General features: G+C 44.1%; 1 long non-coding RNA gene across 1 annotated transcript; it reads left to right on the top strand.

Moving 5' to 3' along the window:
- The first annotated feature begins 399 nt into the window (after positions 1-399).
- Positions 400-12,134, top strand: LOC122454861. The gene is made up of 2 exons (XR_006273544.1): positions 400-763; positions 11,190-12,134. It is a non-coding gene; the product is annotated as an uncharacterized LOC122454861 (long non-coding RNA).
- The last annotated feature ends 4,833 nt before the right edge of the window (positions 12,135-16,967 follow it).

Below are 16,967 nucleotides of genomic sequence, written 5' to 3'. Positions count from 1 at the left end.
CTATAAAGCTGAGCAACGAAGAACTGATGCTTTTGAAGTGGTGTTGGGGAAGACTCTTGAGAGTCCCCTGGGCAGTAAGGAGCTCAAACCAGTCAATCCTAAAGGAAATCAGTCCTGAATATTCAATGGAAGGACTGATGTTGAAGCTGAAGCTCCAATACTTTGGCCACCTGATGCAAATAACTGACTCACTGGAAAAGACCCCAATGCTGGGAAAAACTGAAGGCAGGAGGAGAAGGGGACTAGAGAGGATGAGATGGTTGGATGGCATCACTGACTCCGTGGTCTGAGCAAGCTCTGAGAGTTGGCGATGGACTGGGAAGCCTGGTGTGCTGCAGTCCACGGGGGTCACAAAGAGTTGGACAGGATTGAGCGATTGAAGGAACTGAACTGAAAAACGCGGGCGCCTCGGCGGCGGGGGTGGGGGTTGGGCATGAAGGGCGGAGGAGGGCGGAAGGCCTCCGACCCGCCCGCGACCCCCGGGGCGCCTTGAGGGCGTGGGAACTACCAATCCCGGCGTGCTCCGGGTCGGCGCGGGCGCGCGGTGGGCAGCTGTTGGCTAGACCGGTTTGTTGCCTGGGTTGCGGAGATGGGCTCTGCGGGCGGTGGCAAATCCGGCGTTGCCTGATGGCGCCTCTGACACGAAGCTGGGTGGGGTAAAGAGTAGAGGGCGGTAGTTGCGGCAGGTGGGAGAAGGAAGAGGCGGCGGTGAATCGCTTATAAATGACTCCGAAGCAGGACCTGGAGACTAAATTCCAGGAGGGTGAGTCTGAACCCCTGGGGAAAGGCATCTAACGGCGGCGCCGGGGAGAGAGACAGGGCCGGGGATGGCGGGGGTCGCGACCTGGGGACCTGGTGGGCAGGGCTTGGTGCGGGGGAAGCGCATCGCGGCGGGGTATTTCTGTGCGTCGTGAGGATAAAAATATTTTGGGAGGCGGAAGCGTTAGGCAGGCGTTAGGTGGGAGAGGGAGCCCTTGCCACGTGGCACAGCCTTGGTACCTTGATTGTCGTTGAGAGGAAGCGGGCGCGGAGAAGGTACCCTATTGTAGGGAGGCGGCGGGCGCGCCTTGGCGGCCGTTAAGGGAAGTGATGTGGCGTGCGGGAGAGGAGGTGGCGGCGGCTGTTTCGGGCGCCGTGCGGGGCTCCCCCGTCCGCGTGGGCGTCCGAGGGTTGGCGCTCCGGGGCAACGGGAGCCGGGAGGTGGGGTACCTCGCGGAGACCATGAGCTTTGCGCCTCCGGGTGGGAGAACTGCGTTTTAAGATGGCCGCCCCATCACAGGCGCCGGCGTCTGGCTCCCGGCTCGCGGCCGCACACGCGGCTTTAGGGCAGAGGAGCGCCTCCTTCTTCCCCTGCCTCGGAGCGGGAACCGGTTCTTCCGCAGTGGCCGGGAAGGGGGACGTGGGTGGGGACAGGAGAAAAAAGCGCGAGCATCCGAGTCGGCTTTCTGACGCCCGAAGGTATTCTTTTGCCGTCCGAAAAGCCGAGTGCCAAGGTCCACGTGAGCGCGCTGTGGGCGCGCGGTGGCTTGTAAAACAGTAACTGAAAACTGCCTTAATGTATTTTCGTTTAGAAGTCCCCTCGCCTTGATGTCAGCCTTTTAAGTACGGCAGTGGTTTGGCTAATTGCGGTAATATTTGATTAACAGTGATTTGAAATTTGAGTTTTTACTGTCTCCTATCAACATGGAGATTGACTATAGAGAGCTTGATTTCCAGGGGAAGACAGCTCTGTAATTTTCACAATTACTGCATCTATTAATTTACGTTGAAGTGGAGACTTTACAGTAAACTAAAGTGAAAGTAAAGTTTTGTAAGGCGAGCAACTTTAAAATTCCCCTTCATTATTATGGCTGTACATGTTAGTTACCACGGATGTCGAGATGTCTTCAAAAATTGTAGGGAGTTTCAAACTTTGATGTGCGTTAGAATTACTTTTAATCATATACACCAAATCCAAGCGTATTGTTAACTATGGAATATTTAAGAGGTTGCCGAGGGTGTTTTCTCCGTAACTGACTCTTAATACCTGCTTTCTCCTACTCAGAGAAGCTATGTGACTGCTTCTGTGGATTGCTTTTTTTAAACCAGATGTTTTAGAGCAAGGATTCTTGATGTAGGGTGTTTATAATTCACAACACCTCTTGAACTTGGACGGGAGAAAAATTTTTTTTTTTCCTATTTTCTAACTAAAATTTGTAGTTCAGTTATGACTAGGTGTTCTCCCCCACAAAAAAGCAAAACAACTCTCCCACAGTAGTATTAGCTGTCTGTTTTCACATCCCAGCATAAAGTTGTGGGAGATACATTCAGATGTAATGTATGCTGTTCGTCATTTCAGAACTGTGGTAGTTCGTGGATCAGCAGCTAAATGTTGTAGCAATTAAGGAGCTCATAGAATACCACAGCACATGCTATTCTAAATGTTTTTATGACTCTTTCAATACAGTTGGTTTCTTTTGTAGTACTGTTTTACATGTTTGTAGAAAAATTCTGGGTAAATGCCGAAAGACAACTGGACTGTGAAGGATCCATGGCACAAAAAATTAATCCTCACTGTAGGACATCAAAGGAAAATGACGCAGATTTGGGATAGTTACGGATGGCTTTCTGGAGGAAGTGCTTCACTTCTAAACTGGCGGAAAGATAGTGGGAGAGGAGATAGAGTAAAGGTGTATCCACGTGCTGCTGCAGCAGTGAATTAGAGAAGAGGGCCACCGAGGATGAGATGGTTAGATAGCATCACAGACTTCAGTGGACATGAATTTGAGCAAACTCTAGGAGATAGTGAAGAACAGGGAAGCTTGGCCATGCTGCAAGCCATGGGGTCGCAAAGTTAGTTCCTTTCTCATAAGGAAAAAGGAATATTCTTTTGGAACTAACAATTTTATTAAAACACTGAAGAAGAATTGAGCTTCTGTAATTGTGAAGATATGAATGATGGGAAAGCTTTTTTCATGATTCTTTTTTAAACTTGAAAGTTTCTCTTGTTAAACAATGGTACAACATATATAAGCATGGAATCAAGATTGCTGGGAGAAATATCAATAACTTCAGATACGCAGATGACACCAGCATTATGGCAGAAAGCGAAGAACTAAAGAGCCTCTTGATGAAAGTGAAAGAGGAGTGAAAAAGTTGGCTTAAAACTCAGCATTCAAAAAACTAGGATCATGGCATCCAGTCCCATCACTTCATGGCAAATAGATGGGGAAACAATGGAAACAGTGACAGACTTTTATTTTGGGGGGCTGCAAAATCACTGCAGATAGTGACTGCAGCCATGAAATTAAAAGACCCTTGCTCATTGGAAGAAAAGCTATGACCAATCTGGACAACACATTCAAAAGCAGAGACATTACTTTGTCAACAAAGGTCCGCCTAATCAAAGCTATGGTTTTTTCTAGTAGTCATGTATGGATGTAAGGGTTGGACTATAAAGAAAACTGAGCGCTGAATAATTGATGCTTTCAAACTGTGGTGTTGCAGAAGACTCCGTTGAACTGCAAGGAGATCAAACCAGTCAGTCCTAAAGGAAATCAGTCCTGAATATTCATTTATTCATTGGAAGGACTGATACTGAAGCTCCAATACTTTTGCCACCTGATGCAAAGAACTGACTCATTGAAAAAGACCCTGATGCTGGGAAAGATTGAAGGCAGGAGAAGGGGACGACAGAGGATGAGATGGTTGGATGGCATTACAGACTCGAAGGACATGAGTTTGAGCAAGCTCTGGGAGTTGGTGATGGACTGGAAAGCCTGGTGTGCTGTAGTCCATGGGGTCACAAAGAGTTGGACACGACTGAGTGAACTGACTTGACTGATAATTTGCTGAGTAAGCACTGAGTAATTATGTTAAAGATAAAGCTAACATTTAAAATTAGTACATTTAACTTTATTTGTTGGATTGTCTGGCAAAGTTTGAATCCTGGGGGGTTCCTTTTCTGTGCATTGATGTTATGTTCACGTAATAAAAACTGATTTTACATTTAGCCAGAGATAAATGGGATGATGTTTTAATATTCTTAGTATTTTGTTTCTGTTAACTTTTAGCACAGATATTTGAGACGTGTCAACTATATTTGACAGTTGTAGTTTTTAAAAAAATAAGTGGTATAACAAATGGTGTAATATTTAGTTAAAGACTATTTCTATGTGTGTTCTTGGTGAATAGTTTTTGTCTGTGAAAAATAGTCTTAATTGTAAAGTGTCAATGTTGCTAACCATTTTACTTATTTAGAATACATAATAGATGTATGTTTTTAAAATTCTAAAATGGCTGAAATTGGATTCATGGAGATGGTCAAGAACTTTATGTGTGTGTACATATATCTTATGGTATAATATCAATACAGTTTATAAATACATTTTTAAGTCCTATTGATCATTTATGTCGTTAAAAGTTGTTCTGTTGTTGCCAGCTCCTGGCAGGCTCTACTAAACTGGTAGCCATTTCTGCTCTGGCAGCAGAAACACACTGGGGAACAATTTTAAATGGCGATTGGAATAACTTAAACTATTGTGGTTCTCTTGGTTTGCCTCTGATAAAAACTTTTAAAATCCAAAACCAGATGGTCATCACTTTTTCGTGGTTAATGACTTCCTCTGTTAATTTAGTTTAATTTGTTTGGCTGCTTTTAAGAACATGGAGCTTCCCAGGTGGTGCTAGTGGTAAAGAGCCTGCCTGCCAGTGCAGGAGATATAAGAGACGTAGTTCGATCCCTGGGTTGGGAAGGCCCCCTGGAGAACTGCATGACAACCCACTCCAGTATTCTTATCTGGAGAATTCCATGGACAGAGGAGCCTGGCAGGCTATGATCCATAGGGTCACAAAGAGTTGGACACAGCTGAAATGACTTAGCCCACAAGAAGAACATAAGATGTTTTTCATCTGTCACTTTGCTAGTTGCTGATAATCTGCAGCAGAATAGCTTATTGCCTTGTGTAAACTAATAAACTTTTAAAATAATGTGGTATAAGTATTTTTCTTTAACTGAATTTGTTTTTGCAGTGTAGCTTTTGACTAGTTGGACTTTGAGAAAGCACAACTACAACTTTTGTTAGCTATTCTTGGATAGCTTATCTAGCCCATTGATTTAAGGTTTAGGGTGAGCTTCTATACTTATGGTTCTTCAAATTTGTTGGACTAATTCCCAACAGGTGACATTATGACTGTTCGGCAGTATAACTTTGAATACTTAAGTGGTCTAGAGGCTTAAATGATGTTCTTTTCAAGAGGCTCATTAGGTTCATTTTGGCCACAAAAGAGTTTCTGTGTAGAGGTTGTCTTTGAAAGATAACTGTACTCAGGTAATCTTTTTTTTTTTCCTTCAGTATTTCTAAGTTAATTTTTTCTTTTTTATTTGTTTGTAAAGGTTGCTGTAAAGGATAAACAAGTGAAATACTATTTAAATTTCAGTGGTTGGAATAAAAAGTACTAGATTTTTAAAAGCAATTTTTATTTATAATTTATAAGGTGGCTTTGTGTCATAAAATGATAGAAGCATATGTTTCTTAGTTCTTGCACGGTTGTAATGTAAATACAAATTGGAGCAAAGCTGAACCTTTTGTAGTATGATGAAAATATTATAGAAACTAGGGTATACTGCTGTTTTGTTTTACATTCTTTGGCATATTTCTTCTGTTCTGGTATAATTATTCAGTTCAGTTGCTCAGTTGTGTCTGACTCTTTGTGACCCCATGGACTGTAGCATGCCAGGCTTCCCTGTCCATCACCAGCTCCTGGAGCTTGCTCAGACTCATGACCAATAAGCCATGAGCCCAGCTATTTTCTGGTTTTGGTACATTTTATGACAGCTTGAGTTTTTTGCCTTAACACAAACTTAGTGACTAAAAATGGTATTTCAAGCAGTTTATACTCAAACCTCAGTGGGTTTTTTTTACCAAGAAAAGGGGGAAAGATTTAAAAATTGCCTGATTTGGTTGACAGATGTATTGATCAACCCAGGTTTTGAACTATGGAAGCATAATTAAATACTAACAAAGTGAATTTACATGGTTCACTCTTAGCATATGGTTTAACACAGGTACAGAAATTTAATTCCAGACCTAATTTTCCACTCCAGAGAGCTATTTTTTTTTTTTTTTAAATAAAGCAGTGGTGTATCCATGTTGCTGGGCATGGACAGTGGTTGTAGACTGAACATATTCTAGAATATTCAGCTTGTGGAGCTCTTTGTCCGTGATGGGCCTTTCTTCTTGCGACCCACAAATACCACATTTGATAATTTACTCATTTTTGGTGTTTGTAATTGAGTGGCCTGTAATATTTACTGTGAGAGACTTTTATGTATATGTATGACTGAGTCCTCTGCTGTTCACCTGAGACTATCACAGCGTTGTTAATTGGCTATACCCTGATACAAAAGAAAAGTTTAAAGTTGGAAAAAGAAATGTTATGTAGTTTTCCCAGGTTGGTCTGTCAAAGTCTTGGAAAGATCCATTATTTGGAAACTAGGAGACCTGTACACTGAGCCAATGCCTGTGTTTAGCAGTGATGGATTTCTCAACCCACCCCACCCCACCCCCACTGGGCAGCAAGGGTGCACATTGCTCCAATGAAATGCAGTTTGTGTTCTTGGGTCTTTCATTGTGATGCTGGGCCATGTGTTCTGATATCTGTGCGTGTCACCCAGAGCCGGTGACAGCTATGGGGTGGGAATTAGGAGTCCAGGAAGCCTCCAGCAGCCGCCGGCCAGCAAGGGCCTCCTCCTGAGAGGGGCACATTGAGGCCTGCTCTTTCCTCCTTGCCAGCAGCACTATGGCGAGGATGGAGCAAGACCAGCAATGCGTGCGTGAACGTCTGTCACAGTAGAGTGCCTGCTAAGTGTCAGCCGTGTGTTATGTGTGTGTATCCCAGCTTGCCTGCCAGGCCTACACTCCAGGAGCTACCTTGGATCTCTAGCTAGAGAGCGAGTCCTGGTGCTGCCCACCTGGCCTCACTGCTCGATCGTGAGTCCCTGAGGCAGGCGTGACCTCAGCCCCACCTGGACGTGCCTTTTCTGTGTCCATGTGCAGCAGAGATTCTACCCGTGACCTTTTCCTGCTCTTCCGGAGGCGGACAGGAGGGAGCTGGTGCGTGGCAGGGTGGATGGTGCCGTCTGCTCTTGGGGGAACGTCCCTGCGCCGCAGCTCTTCAGAACAGGAACCTCTCTAGACAGAGCTCTTGATTGTGTGTCGCCTTTGGGCTTTCAAACAGGTTTTGGCTTTTCAGTTAATTGCGTTTCCTCAAGGAATGGTTTTCTTCTTGATCACAAGCTGGTCAGTGCTTAAGAAAGGTGCTTCAACAGCTGTGATATGTCCCTCCCCTCCCCCCACTTCCAGAGGCAGAGACATCTCTCGCTTGCATCAACTTAATGAGGGAGCTGCCCTGGGGGCTCCTGGATATGGCAATGTTCTCCCCACTCCCAGCTTTGGAAACCCTGCCTTAACTCTGCATGTGTTGCTCCTTTCATCCATTATGAGATGACTTGTCTGATAATGGAAAAAGGGGTACCAGACACTTAAATGGCAGCCCCTAGCATTCCCTCCCAGCCCTCTCATCTGTGAGGTCTCTGCAGTGCTAGTGCTGGGGTGGGTGCCTTCTCTTTAGTTACTACTGAGCCCCTTTGCCAGGGGCTCCATTCAACCATCCATCCATTCATCTATCCATCCTCTCATCCATCCATCCATCTGTCCATCCACTTATCCATCCATCCAGCTGTCTGTCCATCCAACCATCCATCCATCTCCATCCATCAATCCACCCATCTGCTCATCCAATCATTTATCCATCCAGCCATCCACTCATCCATCCAACCATCCATACATCCATTCAACCAACTATCCACCCATCCATCCATCCATCCATCAGTCCAGCACCTGTCCATCCACCCAACCATACATCTATCCAGCAGTCCATCCAACAGGTATTTCCCAAGTGCCTGCTCTGTTCCATCATTCTGATACCTGTCTAGAGCTGGGTAGAGTCAGGAGAGGAGTGGAGGGGGGCTGATGGGGGTGTGTGTGGTGGGGATCAGACCCTGAGTGTGACTCTGGCTCCAGAGGAGCCCAGGCTGGAAGGTGTGAGCACCTAGCATGGGGCAGGGTGGGGGGGACTTGGTACCCTCTTGGAAGAGCAGGTGAATTTGCCCATCTAGAGCTCAGACCAGAAGAACCTCCAGGCAGAGGGGCCAGTCTGAAGTGGGGGTACCTGGTATGGGGGTAGGGGCCAAATGTGTGGCAGTGGGATAATGTGGTTTGGGCAGGTCAGGGCCAGAGATGGTGGGTCCTGACTGTCAGGGGCTTGAGCAGCCTTGGAGATGTGGGGGTGTCTTGGTGTGTTTGGGGTAGAACAGGTGGGGTGACACACTGCCCAGTGACATCTAGGAAGTGTTTCTCAACACCACTTACTAAAGGAGACTTGTCTTTTCCTCATTGTGTATTCTTGCCTCCTTTGTTGAAGATTCAGTCAGTCAGTTCAGTCGCTCAGTTGAGTCCGACTCTGCGACCCCATGAACCGCAGCACGCCAGGCCTCCCTGTCCATCACAAACTCCCGGAGTCTACCCAAACCCATGTCCATCGAGTTGGTGATGCCATCTAACCATCTCATCCTCTGTCGTCCCCTCCCCTTCTGCCCTCACTCTTTCCCAGCATCAGGGTCTTTTCCAATGAAACAGCTCTTCGCATCAGGTGGCCAAGGTATTGGAGTTTCAGCTTCAGCATCAGTCCTTCCAATGAACACCCAGGACTGATCTCCTTTAGGATGGACTGGTTGGATCTCCTTGCAGTCCAAGGGACTCTCAAGAGTCTTCTCCAACACCACAGTTCAAAAGCATCAATTCTTCGGCACTCAGCTTTCTTTATAGTCCAATTCTCATATCCATACATGACCACTGAAAAAACCATAGCCTTGACTAGACGGACCTTTGTTGACAAAGTAATGTCTCTGCTTTTTAATATGCTGTCTAGGTTGGTCATAACTTTCCTTCCAAGGAGTAAGCGTCTTTTAATTTCATGGCTGCAGTCACCATCTGCAGTGATTTTGGAGCCCAGAAAAATAAAGTCAGCCATTGTTTCCACTGTTTCGCGATCTATTTCCCATGAGGTGATGGGACCAGATGCCATTATCTTAGTTTTCTGAATGTTGAGCTTTAAGCCAACTTTTTCACTCTCCTCTTTCACTTTCATCAAGAGGCTCTTTAGTTCTTCACTTTCTGCCATAAGGGTGGTGTCACCTGCATATCTGAGGTTATTGATATTTCTCCAGGCAATCTTGATTCCAGCTTGTGCTTCCTCCAGCCCAGCGTTTCTCATGATGTATTCTGCATATAAGTTAAATAAGCAGGGTGATGATATACAGCCTTGATGTACTCCTTTTCCTATTTGGAACCAGTCTGTTGTTCCATGTCCACTTCTAACTGTTGCTTCAGGTTTCTCAAGAGGCAGGTCAGGTGGTCTGGTATTCCCATCTTAAAAGAGAAGAATTGTAGTCATTTTCTGGCCACTGTTGATATCATGAGATGAGATCCTCTCACCTTATAAATGAATAATGCCTGCTCTGAACTTGACCATAAATATAAGATCTCCTCTATTACTCAAGTTCAGTTAGAGCAACAAACAAAATTTCAACCAAGGAATAAAACCTCCCATGGTTATGGGAAGGATTTATATAGTTAACATCAGGCTATGGTAATTTACATTTTAAAGCCTCCTCTATACTGGGAACAATTAAATCATACTAAGGATAATCAGTCTGGTAATACTAGAAAACAGGCTAGGTGCCTTATGGACAATGCCAATATATATAGTTTCCCTAAGAAATAGGGATTGGTATAGAACAAATTAAGTCAGATGACTTTGATATATACTGGGCTACACCTAATGGAAGTTCTTAAGTTCTTATTTATGGCCTTACTATTAACTGCTAGCTATTTTGTTTAACATTGTTTTGTATATTGCCTGTTTCATAACATGTTGTCCCTTACATTACCAAGTATGTGACTGAGTCGCTGATAAAATGATAGTATACAGCCCCATATAAGGTCAGTAATTGCAACAGTGTAAATCTAGATATGGGAAAAAAGAACAAAAGGGAATGTTTTCCTGGACCATAAGAGATTCAGAGGCACAGGTAGTCCAGAGAATTTTGGATACTGTTTTATAGCCTAGTCCAGTGACAGCACATTTAGTGGCTATCAACAAAATCTTCATAAGACTTGGGAATGAGTATTCCTATCACCATGGGACAAAATGGTCATGTAATGCCCTCAAACCATGGTCAGCTTCATGATCCTGAAGGGACTCAGCCAGTTGGCACTTGCCATCTATCTCTACAGAAATTAAATCATGGCCACTGAAGCTGCTGACCTTCAACACCCCCTGAAAGGAATTCAGGGTGGAAATTAGAAATGACACACTCTGTGCTCTGGAAAAATTGGCAGAAGAGGCCTTCAGATAGTTAAACACTTTCAGGAGGAGATTTTTGTAAGCCCTGAGTTTTGCATCTTCTTGTACCTAGAGAAACATTAACATCATTGGCAGTGACAGTAGCTTTGGCTATTTAAGGAAAAATTATAGGTAAAGTCAACATAGAGTAGCTGTGAAACTGACTAGGTGACACTATGGTGTGATTTCAGATGAGTCCTTGTATTGTTAACAACTCGAATTTTCTGAGCTGTGTTGGACTTAGGATACTGTCAGCTATTCGAAAAATAAAAGCAGCAGATAACTACAGCCTTACTTTTTAAAGGTCTCTTAACTCTTACATGTTTAGACCAAGAAATTGCTCTGGACCGTATGTTGCATAGAAAAAAAATGCATGTGTAATGATCAATAGCCACTTTAAAGGTTAAGACCTACTTAAATAAACCTAGACAACCGGCTACCTGGCTACAAGTCTCCTTGAAGTGTTAAATCTAAATTAGGATTCAGGCTTAATTTTTTCTATTTTGTCTGTTAACTTGAGGTTGTCATTCCTCCAACTACTTCTGAGTCCAAATGGCTCCATTCCTTTGGACATGATGACCCAAGCACTGACTGTGCCTGGACCACAATCAAAATTGTCATCAAACAAGACTTGGTTCTTACTCCTGCTTTAATCCCTAGCTGCAGTAACACTTCCCCTGGGTTTTTTTTTTGTTTTGTTTTCTTTTCCTTTTCTAAATACCTGTTTTGTTTTGTCTCTCCAGATGACACAGATTCACATCAAGATACAGATGATGTGCAAAGAAAACCCATGCCCCCAAAGAGATTACAGTCACTTCTCCAAACAGATCCAGCGGGAATAACCACAAAAGTCACTAAAACCACATTAAGGGGTCACCTGGGACCCCTTAATAGAACAGGACGATAGCTCCATGACTCCAACTAGGTAGGGTCTATGAGTCCCGTGTCAGCATTAAAGAAGTTACAGAAGACTGACCATCTGTCCCTCATCACCCCGATAAAGATTTCTTGGGGTTCACATCTCAAGGAAAATTTGAAGTAGGAGATAGACGGTCCCTGGGCTGAATAGCTGGTGATTTTCAAACGGAGCAAAACTGAAGTTTGTCCTCAGCCAGACAAAAATGACGTATTTCCCTTCCTCCATTGTTAGGAGGGAATAAACTGACGGGGGAGTTGTTGCAGTGAAAAGGAAAAAAGAGGAATGGGTTTTTCTTTTTCACTTCTCTGAGACCAAAGAAGATAAAGAAGAACAGTGAGCAGGCCTGAACATTCCTAGTTTATTTTACTTTAACTGCTCCTGATTCCGAATGTCTGTAACTAAGTTTGCTTTTCTGCCCCCGAACTCTGCAGGAGCTACACTTGACTTGACTCCATGCTAAGTACATCCTCTGTCTGTATCTGATGTTTACAACAGCCTTCCCCTTGTAGTTACATGTCAGAAAGAAGGCCTCAGAGCCACCAAACTGCCAGATGCAGTTACTGGGTTACTGATGTCAGTTTATGACTGTCTTTGAAATGATGCAAGAGGAAGAAATCAAAATCCTATCACCTTTGTTTCCTTATCACCGACTCCTGACTGCTTCTGACTGTGAGCACCTGCTTTAGGGACACAGTTCTTGAGCCAGGAGCATACTGTGTTCCCCTCTCCACTACCTGAGAATAAAAGCCACTGTTCTATTTCTTTCAAATTCTGCCTTTCTAGTTTTCATTCGGCTTCGGTGGGCAGAGAAGGCCAAAGTGTTGGCCAGCAACAGAAAGAAGTAAGTCAAGAGAAAGACAAATACTGTATTACTTACAGGTGGAAGCTGTATATTCATACAGATGAACTAACTTACAAAACAGGCTCAAATGTAGGAAACCAGTTTATGATTATAAGAAAATGTTAGTGGGGAGGCATCAATTTAGAGTTTGAAATTGACATACATACACACTAATTCATATCAAATAGATGATCAAAAACAGCCTAAAGAATAGCCCTGGGAACTCTACTGAACACACTGTAATCACCTATATGGGGGAAAAAAACCCGAACAAGAATAGATGTTTATAGATTACTGAATCAAGTTTCTGTACACCTAAAACTGACACAACATCAGAAATCAACTCTACTCCAATATAAAGTAACAAATTACAAGAAGAAAAAAGGGGCATGAAGAAATGCTGCCACCTTGTGGGCACTTTCCAAAACAACTTAAGCCTGTGCTGATGGCCCACTTAATACAGGGCCTTCCGGGCTGTGGTAAAAAACACCTGTGCCAGAAATATCCTAAGCAGGGTCAGCAGAAAAGAATTCGAAGGCAGGTGGTCAAGGAGTCAATGTCAAGAGGTAGATTTAGCTCACACCATTTTAAAAACATCACATGAAAAGATGTCAAGGTTGTTAAATATTAGAGAAATGCAACTCACGATTGCAACAAGGTATCACTTCACATGGGTCAGAATGGCCACTGGAAAACTACAAACAATAAATGCTGGAGAGGGGAAGAAGAAAAGGGAACCCTCCTACACTGATGCTGGAAATGGAAATTGGGAACAGCTACTGTGGAGGACTTCCCTGATAACTCAGTTGGTAAAGAATCTACCTGCAATGTGAGAGACTTGGGTTCGATCCCTGGTTTGGGACGATTCCCTGGAGAAGGGAAAGGCTAACCCAGTCTAGTATTCTGCCTGGAGAATTTCCATGGACTGTTTAGTCCATAGGGTCACAAAGAGTTGGACACGATTGAGTGACTTTCAACTCACTGTGGAGGATAGTGTGCAGGTTCTTTCTAGAAGGAAAACGAGAATGAAATTAGAATACTTCATAACACCATAACACAAAAATATACTCCAAATAGATTAAAGATCTAAATGGAAAAATGGATACCATGAAGCTTGAAAACAAGCAGAACATGCTTTGACAAAAATAGCAAATTCTGAATTCAATAAACTTGGGACCCAATTAACCTTAAAACCGTTTGCACAGAACGATAATGAAAGACAAAGACAACCCTAATGGGAAAAAACACTTGCAAACAAAGATACCCACAGGGAATTCATCTCCAAAACACATGAACAGCTAGTGCAGGTCGATATTTTTTTTCTTTAACCCAATTTAAAAAATGAGTCAAAGATTTTTCTGAAGAAGGCATAAGAGGCCATGAAACATGAAAAGATACCCTGCAACACTAATTCTTAGAGGAAGGTAAGTCAAAAGTACAATGAAGTGTCATCTCACACCGGTCAGAATGGCCATCTCAAAAAATCTACAACAATAAATGCTGGAAATGGTGTGAAGAGAAGTGGATCCTACACTATGGTGGAAGTTTACATCCACTAGGGAGAACAATACCAAGGTTTTTTGAAAAACTAAACACGAAGTACCATGTGACCCAGCAATCTCACACCTGGGCATAGATTCAGAGAAAACCAAAATTTTAAGACACCCGCACCCCAACAATCATGGCAGCACCATGTACACTAGCTAAGACACGGAAGCAACCTAACAGTAGAAGGACTGATGAGTGGATAAAGAAAATGGGGTACATATACACAATATAGTATTACTCAGCCATGAATAAAATGAAAGTATGCCGTTTCCAGCCACAGAAAAGTATTAAAGAGATGATACTAAGTGAAGTAAGAGAGGGAGAGGCAAGTATCATGATGTCACTGCTAGATGGAATCTAAAAATAGATCATATAAATGAACTTTACTAAACAGAAACAGGCTCACAGACTTAGGAAAAATGATGGGGGAGCAGGGAGAAATTAGCTGGTTCTGATTAACATACACACTACCATTTATAAAAAATATAATGAAAAGGACCCACTGTATAGCACAGGGCATCCTGTGCAGCCCTCTGTAATAAACTAAATGGCAAAAGAACCTGAAAAGACCACCTAAACGTTCATATTTAAGTAAACGCTTTCTAGATGACTAGTTAGGTAAAGAATCGCCTGCCAATGCAGAAGATGCAGGAGACTCAGGCTTGATCTTGGGTCAGGAAGATCCCCTGGAGGAGGGAATGGCAACCCACTTCAGTATTCTTGCCTGAAGAAACCTGCAGACAGATGGACCTGGTAGGCTACAGTCCATGGGGTCACAAAGAGTTGTATATGATTGAAGTGTCTTAGCATGCACACATGCATAGGAGCAGAGCACCCCAGCCGGTCCTGGGACTGTGTGGACGCAGTGGATGGCCAGGTCAGCACCACAGGACACCTCATCCCTTGGTGTCCAGGCAGCTCCTGGCACAAGGTAATCATGCCCATGACCCAGCACACCAGGTGCCCGTGAGTTCCTCTTCAAGGCTCAGCCCCCAGGGATTAGAGTCAGGACGCAATGAGAGGGCAGGAGTGGCCAGTGTTCACAGCCCTTGGGCAGGTGGGCAGGTGGGCTGGTGGACGCCGAGGGGAGTGAAAGGGAAGCAGGGAGGGACCTAGGAAGGGGCAGGTTGGGGATCTGGTGATGATGAGCAAGGGCAGGTAGCAGTAGGGGTCGAGGGCTGGTGACAGAGCGGGGACAAGGGGGGCCCAAAACAGAGACAGATCCTGACTTGTCTTCCCACTCACTCCGGCGCCCCCTGGGAGCCCCCACCTCTCTGAACCTCAGTCTCCCCTCCTTCCTGTCTGTGAAATGGGCATGACGGCAGTGTGCATCCAACAGGGATGTTTATGCAGAAAGAGGAAGCAGTTGATCAACGGCCAAGTGCTGTTCAGCTCCTCCTGGCTGAGCCTGTAGGAGAGCAAGCTCCGGTGCGCACAGGTCACACCTGCGTGTGCCAGGTGCTGGCCTCGAGGCCGTCTGAGCCTGTGCCCCGTGTGCCCGGCCAAGGGGACAGCTGGGTCCTGCCTGCAGGGGTGTCAGGAGCGGTGTGGTCAACACGGGGGACCTGGGCTGGGATCTGTCTGTCTGGTACATTCTGTCTCCTTCCCCAGCTGCATGGGCTGGGGTCTGAGGCTGTGTCCAGATGGTCAAGCTCAGGTGCACTGCCTTCCGCAGGATGGCAGCCCCTCCAGGCAACTCTGCCATGGCTGGACTCACATGTCACACAGTGGCTTTGTTGCCTGGCTCTGCCCACTGCTGGCTAGATGGATGGAGTGTTGTGGCCCCGGGAGGGCTGCTCCCCAGAGGGCATTGCGCTAGCTCCTGGAGCTACACCGTCCTGGATCCCACACATAAATCTCAGTAAAACTTAGCTGCTCTTCTGAAGCCACATAGGATGTGGAGTTGTGTTTTTTTCTTTTTTCCATTTTATTGATGTGCAGTTGACTTAAATGCCGTGTTAATTTCTGCTGTATAGCAGAGTACCTCAGTTATACACATGTATACATTCTCTTCATGCTTTTTCCATTATGGTTTATCACAGGATGTTGAATGTAGTTCCCTGTGCTATGCAGGTCTTGGTTATTGAGAATAGTGCTGTTATGACCAGGTATATGTCCAGGAGTGGGGCTGCTGTATCGTACGGCAATGGAGTTAGTTAAGATGAAACCAGAACCTTCCTTAGGATCCTAAACTTTCTCAGATCACAGCACCCTTCATGTTGCCTTAATTTCACATAGTCTCCAGGACAAAAGAAATACCTAACAGCTCTGCTTATTAAATAGTTAGGCTGAGTGATTTAGTATTTGTCCTAAAAACTTTGAAGCTGATTGCAAAGTAACATTGAAACAAATTTTAGTTCATCCTCACTCACAGTTGCTCACTAGTGAAGGAGGGTCTTGTTAGAAGTGTTTGGGTACCACCCTCATTTCCTGGTCAGTGTTGACTTTTGTATGGGACTCACTTATTGGAAAAAATTTTCAGTGCTTTGTATTTATTTATTTCTCTTTTATTTTTAAAATTTTGAAAGTATGATAACACATTTACAGAAGACTTGGAAAATACAGAACAAAGTTATATATAGTTCCACTGTATATTACAATTTTTGAGTAGCTAAATTAAGATTTTTAGCTGGAGTTTCAATATCAAACTCTCAATAATTAATAGAGTAAACATACAGAGCAGAAGGATATAATAGACCTGAAAAGCACTACGAACCAAGTCAACATAATTTTTTTTTTTGCACTTTGTTTTATGTCCCTGGATATGTTCCAGTGTTCCTAGTTTATAGCCTGTGGGAACTGGAATAAAATTTGTATCCTACTGATGTGTGAAAATTGTATAAATCAGGTCTATTTAGTGCTTTTTTTAAGAAACTGTGGTAAAATACAACATGAAATTGACTCTTTTCACCGTTTTTAAGTGTTCAGTTCTGTGGCATTAAGTACATTCATGTTGTTTGCAGCCATCACCACCATCCATGTTCAGAATTCTTTAATCTTGTGAAACTGAGACTTTCTCCCCATTAAATATTAACTCCCCTAATCAGCTCTGTTGCCCAGATAGGCCTGGAAATGGTGGCCTCGCCATCAGCAGAAAGATACCCAGCCTCCTGACGGTGGGTTTGAAGTTCAATTTTCTGCTAAAGGAAACTAGGACTCCTCAGACAAATGGTAGATTCTGGGTCAAGAATAGGAACTGTACAAGCTGTACCT

Source organism: Cervus canadensis, chromosome 17 (assembly GCF_019320065.1).
Source record: "Cervus canadensis isolate Bull #8, Minnesota chromosome 17, ASM1932006v1, whole genome shotgun sequence".
NCBI classification, from domain to species: domain Eukaryota; kingdom Metazoa; phylum Chordata; class Mammalia; order Artiodactyla; family Cervidae; genus Cervus; species Cervus canadensis.
This window is presented reverse-complemented; position numbering and strand designations above follow the sequence as displayed.